A 14,765-nucleotide genomic window follows, 5' to 3' on the forward strand; every position below is an offset into this window, starting at 1 on the left:
TTGGGGGCCAAAACGGAATTAACCCTAAATATATACATATATATTATATGTATATATATCTATTATATTAAAATAGCTCAGTCGGTTATCCAGGGGATAAGTCGGCCGCCCATTTTATTTTACAGATTTGATTAGAAACACATCCGACGGATAATATAAAATCCTTTTACGTAAATACACTAAAAAAAAGAAGGGTATCTATGTAAATCAGTCAAAATTGGTTAGAATAAGTACCCTCATATTTCTCTCCCTATTTTTCTTTCTCCCACGGGTTACATCCAACTTTACAGTTGAAATTCGTGGGAGAGATCTAAATAACTAACCCACTCTCCCATATCTTCCTAATTTCTCTCTCAACCGCCTAACTATTTCACTTAAAATTGAAATTAAATCTCTCAATTTTTTTATCAAATCTTTTCTGTTAGTTTTATTTCTTCCATAAATTCAGTTTTCCTTATCTCCTCTTTAAACACACGGTTATCTCTCCTCTATTGATTTTGGAATATGATTTATAAATTAAGGAAAGTTAATGTAATTTATGTTGTAATTTGAATTTATTTTTCTCTTCCTCAAAGGCGTAAGCCAAGAGGGATCTTCCCCGTCCGTAGGACGGGGAGGAAACCTAGTATATATATATGATCTTTCCCTCGATTGTTGATTGAACAATATGGTATCCCACATTCCTATTTCTTAAGCATCACATCCACAAGTGTATAATCTTTCCCTCGATTATTGATTGAAATATACGGTATAACACACTAAGTTCCATTCTTAAGCATTATATTCGAAAAATATATAATACTAACCACAAAATTGATGGAACAATGTCGTATACCACATTAAAGTTCCATTTGTTAGGCATCACAACCGACAAATATATGACCCTTCCCTTGATTATTGACCTAAATATATAGTATACCGCATCAAAGTTCCGTTCTCAAGCATGACAACCGACAAACATATAATCCTTTCTGAAAATAATGATGCAAATTAATCTTATACCACATTAACTTTCCATTTTTAAAGCATCATAACCGACAAATGTACAATCCTTCCTGAAAATAATATTAGAACAATGAGGTATACCATATTAAAGTTCCATTTCCTATGCATCACAACCCAAAAGTGTATAATCCTTCCCTCAATTATTGATGAAAATATATGGTATACCACATTAAAGTTCCATTTTTAAGCATCACAACCGACAAATGTATAGTCCTTCCCAAGAATATTGATGGAACAAAGTGGTATACCACATTAAAACTCCATGTCTTAGGCATCACTACCTACAAATGTATAATCCTTCCCGAGAATATTGATGGAACAATGGGGTATGCCACATTAAATTTCCATTTCTTACGCATTGTCGTCGAAAAGAGTGTAACTTTTCCCGAAAATATTAATGGAACAATTTGGTATGCCACATTAAAGTTCCATTTCGTAGGCATCAGAACCGACAAATATATAAGCTTTCCCGAAATATATATGGAACAATGCGGTATACCACAATAAGGTTTCATTTCTTAGGTATCAAAACCGAGTACCGACAAATGTTTATTCTTTCCCAAAAATACCAATGAAACGATGTGGTATACCACATTAAAGTTTCATTTCTTAGGAACCACGACCGACAAATGTATAATCCTTCCCGAAAAATATGATGGAACAATGTGGTATACCACATTAAAGTTTTATTTTTTAGGTATGAAAGCCGACAAATGTTTATTCCTTCTCAAAAATACAGATGTAACAATGTGGTATACCACATTAAAGTTCCATTTCTTAGACATCACAACCAACAAATGTATAATCCTTCTCGAAATTATTCATGGCACAATGTAGTATTCCACATTAAAGTTCCATTTGTTAGGCATCACAACCGACAAATGTGTAATCCTTCTCCAAAATATTAAGAGAACAATGTGATATACCACATTTAAGATCTCATTCTTAGGCATCACAACAGACAAATGTATAATCCTTTTCGAAAATATTGATTGAAGAATGTGGTATACCACATTAAAGTTCCATTTCTTAGGCATCATAACCAACAAATGAGTATTCCTTCTCAAAAATAATGATGGAACAATGGGGTTTACCATGTACACACATACAACTTACACCGTGATGCTACCGGTATGGTATCTCACTTACGTAATTATGCAATTATTACTAGAAGAATATTGCACGTGAAAAGCTTGACTTGGAACTCAAAATACTAATATATAGTAACTATATTAAAAAAGACAAAGGCATACACCATATAGCGCAAAACATTAAGTCCCACTACCTAACTTGCAAAACCATACCCTCGGCCTCAAACACTATGTTGGGTGTGAAACCTAACATAAGAAGTACAATTTTTAAATAATAAGAAAACATTTTTCTCAGCCAAAAGTAAAATAGAGGAACTTAACACTTCTTTAAGACTGTTTAGGGAATGTCTTCTGCAGACTCTTGTTAACCCCATGGTCGAGAGAGATGGATTTGTGACCAAGAGGTTTTTACAAAGTAAAATTGTGAAATAAATCAAGCAATCTAGACAAAATTAAATAACATTTGTTTCGATTATCTCTTGCCATCAAAAGTGATTTTTGCTTGAGTACCTGTAACCAGAATCCACCTACACCTCAAGGTTTTGGTTTCGTCCCACTCTCCAAACACTCAAGAGCATTAAAACCAATAATATAAAAGTTATCCATTAAGCCTGTTATAGTCCACTACGTTTTATGTCATAGGAGAGAATTGCACCTTGAAAATTAATAAACTTGAAAATTAATAAACTGAAATCCTAGGTGTCTCCGTATCAGAAGAGATATTTGGTGACAAACTTGTGTTGGTCTGAAGGGACTATTATAAACGATTGAAGTATGTGGGTGAATAAGATATTCTACTAACAGTCTAACATTGTTCAGATCCAGGTATATTGATGCAAAATAGGAGCATTCTTCAACAATAAGAGCAACTATAATTAAAATATACACAGTATCAGTAGAATGAGTCAGTTTATTCTTCACATTGTGAATAAAACTAGAATGAGTCAGGTGTATGCAAACATATCAGTAGAAAAGGAAACTTGCAACCTTATTCCATAAATCTCCTGACGGTCTCAGGAAATGGCATGAATTAAAAAACCAGAGATTAAAGAAGATTTCATGGTTACAAAATACTCAGCCAGAGTATTTTATGAATGATGGATGACTATTGAGATTATTTAACTAGTAGAGATAACTGATTAAGATGCGAACTCATTTGTCAATCCTATTCTGTTGATATAATTTATGTACGAAGCGAACTCGTGAGGTATTAAAACATTTTCAAAAATGACCTGCACATTTAAACTGATAATGATGCGAGCTCAGCTGCAAATCTTATCAAGCTATGTAGATATCAAAAAACCATCTGGATTCTCATAAAAGGTAACTAATCAATTCCGAAACAAGACATTCTCAAAAACCCATGTGGTCAAGTTCCATTTCTTACGCATCGCAACCGACAAATGTATAATCCTTCTCGAAATTATTCATGAAACAATGTGGTATACCATATTAAGGTTCCATTTTTTAAGCATCACAACCGACAAATGTATAGTCCTTCCCTTGAATATCGATGGAACAAAGTGGTATACCACTTAAAGTTCCATATCTTAGGCTTCAGAACCGACAAATGTATTATCCTTCCCGAGAAAATTTATGGAACAATGTGGTATACCATATTAAAGTTCCATTACTTAGGCATCACAACTGACAAATACATAAGCCTTCCCGAAAATATTGATGGAACAATGAGGTACACCACATTGAAACTCCATTTCCCAGGCACCACAACCAACAAATTTATAATCCTTCCGAAAATATTATGGAACAATGTGGTATACCATATTAAAGTTCCAGTATTTAGGCATCACAGCCGACAAATATATAAGCCTTCCCGAAAATATTGATGGAACAATGAGGTACACCACATTGAAACTCCAGTTCTCAGGCACCACAACCGACAAATTTATAATCCTTCACGAAAATATTATGGAACAATGTGGTATACCACATTAAAGTTCCATTTCTTAGGTAGCAAAAGCGACAAATCCCAAAGACACAGAGGGAACAATGTGGTATACCACATTAAAGTTCCATTTCTGAGGCATCACATTAAAATTCCATTTCTTAGGCATCACAAAAGACAAACTTGTAATCCTTCTTGAAAAAATGGATGGGACAATGTGGCATTAAAGTTCCATTTCCTAGGCATCACAATCGACAAATTTAAATCCTTCCTGAAAATATCGATGGAACAATGTGGTATACCACTTTAAGGTTCCATTTCTCAAGCATCACAACCAACAAATGAATAATCTTTCTCTCGATTTTTGAAGGAACAATGTGGTATATCACATTAAAGTTTCAATTCTTAAGCATCACAATGGACAAATGTATAATTCTCCTTTTAGTATTGATGGAGCAATATACGACATAGCACATTAACATTTCTTAAGCACCACTACCGATAAATGTATAATCCTTCCCACTACAGTATGAAGAAGCTGCAATAGTGTAAATCAGATAAAATACCAATTATTGGGTAAACCAAGATACATACGTCATGTCTTAAGCATCATTACCCAGGAGTGTGGAATCCTTCCATTAATTATTGGTGGACAAAGAGAATATATGTACCTGCATAAGGTAATATCTAAAACTTCTATAATATAATGATATAACAAGTAAGAGGCTAGCCCGGCACGATTTTTTCTCGCCATTAAGAATAAAACAGATTTTTGCTTCATTACCTGAAGAGAAATCAATTTACATCTCAAGGTCAAAATCTGATTTCGATAACTCGATGTCATTATCTCAATGTTGAAACATGAGATAATAATAAAATTGAAATCAATAATATGGCAGTTTATTCATGAAGCCTTTTATACTACAGTCCAGTTTAATTTCTAATATAAGAGATATTAATTGCTCCGTGAATACCGAAATCTAATTTCCCATGCCTAAAAGAACGAGGTATTTCCTGTTTGGCCCCCTACTTTGTGACCAAATTCTTTTTTGGCCCCCTATTTTCATAAATTCAAATTTGGCCCCCCATTTTCAAGTAAATACCATAACTACCCTTTCTGATTTCAAAATAAAATATTAAAAAAATAGATATTTCTACCTCACCTATTTTCAAGTAAATGCCATAACTACACGGAAAATTTTCTGCTTTTTCTTAATATTTTTAATATTTTTTTTTATAGTTTTATTTTGAAATTAGGATGGGTAGTTATGGCATTTACTTGAAAATAGGGGGCTAAATTTGAATTTATGAAAAATAAAGGGGCAAGAAGGAAACTGGTAACAAAGTAGGGGGCCAAAAAGGAAATAACTCTAGAAGAACTCTATTCAGTGATTCTTTCTTGAAGACTAATACAAAAAAATATACGGATAAGCTCGATGACTCTCCATTATAGAAGAGATATTAGGCGTTAAGTTTATTCTTGTCTGGAATGATCATTGTAAATGATCGAAGCGGTAATTGTATTTACGAATCAGATTGTCTTAGCAACGAACCAATCTCCAGTTCTAATTCCGAACTTAAGATGCAAATCCCTCACATATGCTCTTGTAAAACTATTATATAAACAGATTCTCTTCATATTTCTAAAAGAGAAGGGCATACACCATACAGCCCACAACATTAAGTTCCACTAGCTAACTAGCAAAACAATACCTCGGCCTCGAACACTATGTTGGGTGTGAAACCTAACATAATAAGTACAATTTCTGAATAATAAGAACCATCTTTCTCAACCAAAATTAAAAAAAAAAAGAAACTTCCTCTTTAAGACTGTCTCTTGAATGTCTACTGCTGACTTTTCAATTAATCAATATGAATGTTTCGGGTCTCACCTACAAGTCTCTTCAAGTCGTACGAAAAGAACTCTTGTTAAGCACGTGATCGAGAAAGACGTATTCATGACCAAGAGGTTTTTACAAAGTAAGATTGTGAAACAAGTCAAGTAATCCAGACAAATTAACTAACCTTTGGTTCGATCATCTCTTGCCATCAAAAATGATTTTTGACCTGTAAGCAGAATCCACCTACACCTCAAGGTATTGGTTTGGTCCCACTCTCAAAACAGTCAAGAGCATTTAAAAACCAATCATATATGAGTTATTCAGTAAGCCTTTTATATCCACAACATTCTGTCATTGGAGAGAATTTTTTTTTTTTTTTGGAAAACTAGATTGAATATATGGGACAAAAGAGTATTTACACAGAAGCGGAAGAACGAAGGAAGATAAAGTAAGAATTTTTTTCTGTCATAGAAAGAATTGCAACTTGATTTCCAGGTTACTTCTGTAAGACGTGAAAGCAAATACGTGAAAGCATCTGCGTTCTCATTGTCATAAGTCAGATGATTTTTCATAAAAAGAAACAAATCAATTACAATACAAGACATTTCAACTATGAAACTTGAAAAAAAAGACCCGAATATTTGAAAATTTGCAGCAAAAGCCGAGAAGAAAATCTACAAAGATGTCATGAAAATTCTCCTAAATCTTTCGAGTGCAAACTAAATTGCAAATTCCGGTTGAAACAGTTAACCAATGTATAACTGTGACAGAGACTACAACTTAGGTGAACTTTTACACCTGAGTCCTGATAAGAGTGCAATTTCTTAAGCATCACTGCCGACAAATGTATAATCCTTCTGTCAATTTTTGATGAAAATATATTGTATACCACATTAAAGTTCTAGTTTTTAAGCATCACAACCGACAAATGTATAGTCTTTCCCTCGAATATCGATGATAGAAAGTGGTGCACCACATTAAAGTTTCATATCTTGGGCATCATAACCGACAAATGTATAGTCCTTCCCTCGAATATCGATAGAACAAAGTGGTATACCACTTAAAGTTCCATATCTTAGGCATCAGAACCGACAAATGTATTATCCTTCCCAAGAATATTGATGGAACAATGAGTATGCCACATTAAAGTTCCATTTCTCACGCATCACAACCGACAAATGTATAAGCCTTCAAAAAATATTGATGGAACCAGGTGGTATAACACATTGTAGTTCCATTTCTCGGACACCACAACCGACAAATGAATAATCCTTCCCGAAAATATTATAGAACAATGTGGTATACCACATTAAAGTTCTATTTTTTAGGTATCAAAACCGACAAATGTTTATTCCTTCCCAAAAATACCAATTTAACAATGTGGTATACCACATTAAAGCTCCATTTCTTAGGCATCACAACCGCCAAATATGTTATCCTTCTCGAAAATATTAATAGAACAATGTGATATACCACATTTAAGATCCAATTTTTAGGCATTAAAACCGACAAATGTATAGTCCTTCTCAAAAATATTGATTGAACAATCCGGTATACCACATTAAAGTTCGATTTCTTAGGCATCATAACCAACATATGTTTATTCCTTCCCGAAAATATTGATGGAAAAATGTGGTTTACCATGTAGACAAATACAACTTACACCGTGACGCTACCGGTGTGGGATCTCACTTATTTAACAGCCGAAGAATATGACGCATGAAAAACTTGACATGAAACTCAAAATACTAATATATAGTGCATATATTAAAAAAACAAGGGCATACACCATACAGCCCACAACATTATGTTCCACTACCAAACTTGAAAAACCATACCTTCGGCCTCAAACACTACATTGGGTGTGAAACCTAACATAAGAAGTACAAGTTCCAAATAATAAGAACCCATTTTGCTCAACCAAAAGTACAATAAAGGAACTTAATGGCGCTTTAAGACTCTAGTGAATGGCTACTGCAGACTTTCAATTAATCAATATGAATTTTTCGGGTTTCAACGAGCAGGCTCTTCAAGTTGTATGAAAAGAACTCTTGTTAAGCCCGTGATAGAGAGAGTTGTATTCGTGACCAAGAGGTATTTACAAAGTAAAATTGTGAAATAAACCAAGCAATCAAGACAAAATTAACTAACCTTTGTTTCGATTACTCTCTTGCCACCAAAAATGAATTGTGCTTGAGTACCTGTAAGCAGAATCCACCTACACCTTAAGGTATTGGTTTGGTCCGACTCTCAAACACTCGAGAGCATTAAAACCAATCATATAAAATTCATCCATTAACCCAGACCACTACATTTTATGTCATGGAAGAGAATTGCACCTTGAAAATCAGTGACATGGAGTCCCACTTCTGTTTTTTTTTTAATTAATAAAGAAAGATATAACAATACAGGGTGGTGGGGGGGGACTGGTGGATCTCTCACGATATCTACCTCCCAATTTCGCACAACTAAGAATGATATGTGACTAAAACTTAGGCAAACACTTCGCCCAACCAAAAATAATAGCTTTTACATCATCCACATATAAACTAGTGTTTGCATTAGCATATTTGAAACTCTTGTGTTGCGGTCCTTCCAGATGCTCCAATATTTGGAAGACGTGAAAGCAAATACGTGGATAAGCTACGAATCCTAGGTGTCTCAGTATTAGAAGAGATATTTGGTGATATACTTGTGTTGGTCTGAAGGGACTGTTATAAACGATTGAAGTATGTGGGTGAATAAAATATTCTACTAACACTATTAAGATCCAGGTATATTGATGCAAAATATGAGCATTCTTTAACAATAAGAGCAAGTAAAATTGAACTATACACGGTATCAGTAGAATGAGTCAGTTTATTCTTCCTACGGTAAATAAAACTAGAATGAGTCAGGTGTATGCAAACTTGCAACCTCTTTCCATAAATCTCCCGACGGTCCCAGGCAATGGCATGAATTAACAAACCAAAGATTGAAGAAGATTTCATGGTTAGAAAATACTCAGCCAGAGAACTCGTGAAGATGCGAGCTCATTTGTCAATCCTATTCTGTTGATATAATTTATGTAGGAAGAGAACTCGTGAGGTATTAAAACATTTTCAAAAATGACCTGCACATTTAAACATTTGAACTGATAATGACGCGAGCTCTGCTGCAAATCTTATCAAGCTATGTAGATATCAAAAAACCATCTGGGTTCTCATAAAAGGTAACTAATCAATTACGACACAAGACATTCTCAAAAACCCATGTGGTCAAGTTCCATTTCTTACGCATCACAACCGACAAATGTATAATTCTTCTCGAAATTATTCATGAAACAATGTGGTATACCATATTAAGGTTCCATTTTTTAAGCATCACAACCGACAAATGTATAGTCCTTCCCTCGAATATCGATGGAACAAAGTTGTATACCACTTAAAGTTCCATATCTTAGACATCAGAACCGACAAATGTATTATCCTTCTCGAGAATATTTATGGAACAATGGGTATGCCACATTAAAGTTCCATTTCTGATGCATCACACTTGACACAAGTTTAATTGTGCCTGAACATATTGATGGAACAATGTGGTATATACCATAATAATGTTCCATTTTCTCAGGCATCACAACCGACAAATGTATAGTCCTTCCCGAAAATATTGATCGAACAATATGGTATACCACATTAAAGTTCCATTACTTAGGCATCACAACCGACAAATACACAAGCCTTCCCGAAAATATTGATGGAACAATGAGGTACACCACATAGCTCGCAAAATATTGATGGAACAATATGGTCGACCAATTTATTTTCTAATATAAGAGATATTAATTGGTCTATGAGTACTGCAATCTAATTTCCCAGGCCTAAAAGAACTTGATTCAATGAATCCTTCTTGAAGACTAATACAAAAAAAAATATGGATAAGCTCGCCGACTCTCCATTATGGAAGAGATATTAGGCGCTAAGCTTGTTGTTCTTGTCTGGAATGATCATTGTAAATGATCAAAGCGATAATTGTATTTACAAATCAGATTGTCTTAGCGACGAACTAATCTCCAGTTCTAATTCCGAACTTAAGATGCAAACCCCTCACATAGCTCTTGTAAAACTATTATATAAACAGATTCTCTTCATATTTCTCAAAGAGAAGGGTACACCATATAGTCCACAACATTAAGTTCCACTAGCTAACTTGCAAAACAATACCCTCGGCCTCGAACACCATGTTGGGTGTGAAACCTAACATAATAAGTACAATTTCTAAATAATAGAACCATCTTTCTCAACCAAATATAAAAAAAAATGGACTTCCTCTTTAAGACTGTCTAGTGAATGTCTACTGCTGACTTTCAATTAATCAATATTAATTTTTCGAGTCTCACCTGGAAATCTCTTCAAGTTGTACGAAAAGAACTCTTGTTAACCACGTGATAGAGAAAGATGTATTCGTGACCAAGAGGTTTTTACAAAGTAAGATCGTGAAACAAGTCAAGTAATCCAGACAAAATTAACTAACCTTTGGTTCGATCATCTCTTGCCATCAAAAATGATTTTTGACCTGTAAGCAGAATCCACCTACACCTAAAGGTATGGGTTTGTTCCAAGGAATGAAAAATCGAAATATTTCGGTCGAAATGACCGAAATATTTCGGTTTTTCAAGTTACCGCAACGAAACTTCACTTACAGAAGTTTCGTGTCAGGAAATCTCGAAAAGAATGCTAATTTTCGAAAGATCAGGTCAATATATCATACCTATTAGAATCCAAACTTGTTAGAACTGAAAATCAGATCAAAAGATCATACCTTATCTCTCTCTTCTTCATTTTTTGGTTAATTACTCAGTATTTCTTCACCATCTCTTCATACTTCTTTATAAAATCTCTTCACTTCTTCACATATTTCTTGTAATAGAGAAGATTATCAAAGTTTTAGGGTTTTAGTTTCAAAGAAAAGCTCGAGAGAGATGAGGAGTCGTTTGATCTTCGACGGCACTGGTTTGGAGATTTGATATTAGGGTTTGTTTTAGGGTTTATTTGTGGGTAATTATAAAGGCGACTTTGTAAAGTATTATTGGCGCCCCTCAAGATCGTTTTTAGAAGGAGACCAAGAATAAATGGGGCGCCAATACAACTTGCCTTTATAAATTCTCTTTATTTCAAGGGATGACCATATTTTCAGGTAAACCCTCAAAATAACCAATGTTATTTTGTGGGTATTATTTTTCATAAGTATTTCAATTTAACCCCCAAACCCAACTATTTTAGTGCAGATTAACCCTCCAATTAACATATTTTGTCACATATCTATTTTAGCCCCTTAGATTATGTCTTCATAACAATCTCACCCTCAAATTAACAAATGTCGTTACAAATCCGTCTTCAATAGTGTTATTCTAATATTTATTTTAATTTCTATCACGTAATTGCAGAACCAGTGACATTGGCTGGCAATGTCACAAGATTGCATCTATTTTATGCTTATTGATGATTAAAGAGTTTCGTTTTCATAGATTTGTAAAACTTCCACACTGACCGAAACGTTTCCACGAAACATTTCCACTTTTGGGCAGACCGAAATTTCCACCGAAACCGAAGTTTCATTCCTTGGTTTGTTCCCACTCTCAAAACTGTCGAGAGTATTAAAACCAATCATATAAGAGTTATTCAGTAAGCCTTTTATATCCACACCATTTTCTGTCATAGGAGAGAATTTTTTTTTTTGAAAACTTGATTGAATATACGGGACAAAAGAGTATTTACACAGAAGCTGAAGAACGAATGAAGAAAAAATAAGAATTTTTTTCTGTCATAGAAAGAATTGCAACTTGATTTCCAGGTTACTTATGTAAGACGTGAAAGCAAATACGTGAAAGCATCTGGGTTCTCATTGTCATAAGTCAGATGATTTTTCATAAAAAGCAACGAATCAATTATGATACAAGACATTTCTACTAAGAAACTTGAAAAAAAATAGATCCGAATATTTGAAAATTTGCAGCAAAAGTCGAGAAGAAAATCTACAAAGATGTCATGAAAATTCTCCTAAATCTTTCGGGTGCAAACTAAATTGCAAATTCCCGGTTGAAGCAGTTAACAATGAGTAACTGCGACAGAGACTACAACTTAGGTGAACTTTTACACCTGAGTCCTGATAAGAGTTCAATTTCTTAAGCATCACTGCCGATGTATAATCATTCTATCAATTTTTGATGAAAATATATGGTATACCACATTAAAGTTCCAGTTTTTAAGCATCACAACCGACAAATGCATAGTCTTTCCCTCGAATATCGATGGAAGAAAGTGGTACACCACATTAAAGTTCCATATCTTGGGCATCAAAACTGACAAATGTATAGTCCTTCCCTCGAATATCGATGGAACAAAGTGGTATACAACTTAAAGTTCCAAATCTTAGGCATCAGAACCGACAAATGTATTATCCTTCCCGAGAATATTGATGGAACAATGAGTATGCCACATTAAAGTTCCATTTCTCACGCATCACAGTTGAAAATGTATAATCCTTCTTGAAAATATTGATGAAACAATGTGGCATACCATATTAAAGTTCCATTACTTAGGCATCACAACCGACAAATGTATAAGCCTTCACGAAAATATTGATGGAACCATGTGGTATACCACATTGTAGTTCCATTTCTCCGACACCACAACCGACAAATGAATAATCCTTCCCGAAAATATTATGGAACAATGTGGTATACCACATTGAAGTTCTATTTTTTAGGTATCAAAACCGACAAATGTTTATTCCATCCCAAAAATACCAATTTAACAATGTGGTATACCACATTAAAGTACCATTTCTAAGGCATCACAATTGACAAATATGTTATCCTTCTCGAAAATATTAATAGAACAATGTGATAGACCACATTTAAGATCCAATTCTTAGGCATCAGAACCGGCAAATGTATAATCCTTCTCAAAAATATTGATTGAACAATCTGGTATACATCATTAACGTTCCATTTCTTAGGCGTAATAACCCCATATGTTTATTCCTTCCCGGAAATATTGATGAAACAACGTGGTTTACCATGTAGACAAATACAACTTACACCTTGATGCTACCGGTGTGGTGTCTCACTTATTTAACAGCCGGAGAATATGATACATGAAAAACTTGACATGAAACTCAAAATACTAATATATAGTGCATATATTAAAAAAACAAGGGCATACACCATATAGCCCACAACATTAAGTTCCACTAGCAAACTTGAAAAACCATACCATTGGCCTCACCACTACATTGGGTGTGAAACCATCTTTCTCAACCAAAAGTAGAATAAAGGAACTTAATGGCGCTTTAAGACTCTAGTGAATGGCTACTACAGACTTCAATTAATCAATATAAATTTTTCGGGTTTCACCTAGCAGCTATTCAAGTTGTACGAAAAGAACTCTTGTATAGCCCGTGATAGAGAGAGTTTTATTCGTGACCATGAGGTTTTTACAAAGTAAAATTGTGAAATAAACCAAGCAATCGGAACAAAATTAACTAACCTTTGTTTCGATTATCTCTTGCCACCAAAAATGAATTGTGCTTGAGTACCTGTAAGCAGCATCCACCTACACCTCAAGGTATTGGTTTGGTCCCACTCTCAAACACTCAAGAGCATTAAAACCAATCATATAAAATTCATCCATTAAGCCAGTCCACTACATTTTATGTCATGGAAGAGAATTACACCATAATCAGTGAAGTGGAGTCCCAGTTCTATTTTTTTTTTTTTTAATAAAGAAAGATATAACAATACAGGGGGGTGGGGGGGGGGGGGGGGGGGGGGACTGGTGGATCTCTCACGATATCTACCTCCAATTTCGCATAACTAAGAATAATATGTGACTAAAACTTAGCCAAACACTTCGCCCAACCAAAAATAATAGCTTTTACATCATCCACATCTAAACTAGTGTTTGCATTAGCATATTTGAAAATCTTGTGTTGCGGTCCTTCCAGATGCTCCAATATTTGGAAGACGTGAAAGCAAATACGTGGATAAGCTACGAATCCTAGGTGTCTCAGTATTAGAAGAGATATTTGGTGATAAACTTGTGTTGGTCTGAAGGGATTGTCATAAATGATTGAAGTATGTGGGTGAATAAAATATTCTACTAACACTGTTAAGATCCAGGTATATTGATGCAAAATATGAGCATTCTTTAACAATAAGAGCAAGTAAAATTGAACTATACACGGTATCAGTAGAATGAGTCAGTTTATTCTTCCTACGGTGAATAAAACTAGAGTGAGTCAGGTGTATGCAAACTTATCAGTAGAAAAGGAAACTTGCAACCACTTTCCATAAATATCCTGACGGTCTCAGGAGATGGCATGAATTAAAAAACCAGAGATTAAAGAAGATTTCATGGGTACAAAATACTCAGACAGAATATTTTATGAATGATGGATGACTATTGAGATTAGTTTACTAGTAGAGATAGCTGATTAAGATGCGAGCTCATTTGTCAATCCTATTCTGTTGATATAATTTATGTAGGAAGAGAACTCGTGAGGTATTAAAACATTTTCAAAAATGACCTGCACATTAAACATTTGAACTAATAATGATGCGAGCTCAGCTGCAAATCTTATCAAGCTAGGTAGGTATCAAAAAACCATCTGGGTTCTCATAAAAGGTAACTAATCAATTACGTAACAAGACATTCTCAAAAACCCATGTGGTTAAGTTCCATTTCTTAGGCATCACAACCGACAAATGTAACAAGACATTCTCAATAACCCATGTGGTATACCATATTAAGGTTCCATTTTGAAAGCATAGCAACCGACAAATGTAGTCCTTCCCTCGCGATGGAACAAAGTGGTATACCACTTAAAGTTCCATATCTTAGGCATCAGAACTGACAAATGTATTATCCTTCCCGAGAA

The sequence above is a fragment of the Eschscholzia californica genome, unplaced genomic scaffold (genome assembly GCF_041429995.1).
Source record: "Eschscholzia californica isolate CP2 unplaced genomic scaffold, dmEscCali1.0.p SCAF_6, whole genome shotgun sequence".
Classification (NCBI taxonomy): domain Eukaryota; kingdom Viridiplantae; phylum Streptophyta; class Magnoliopsida; order Ranunculales; family Papaveraceae; genus Eschscholzia; species Eschscholzia californica.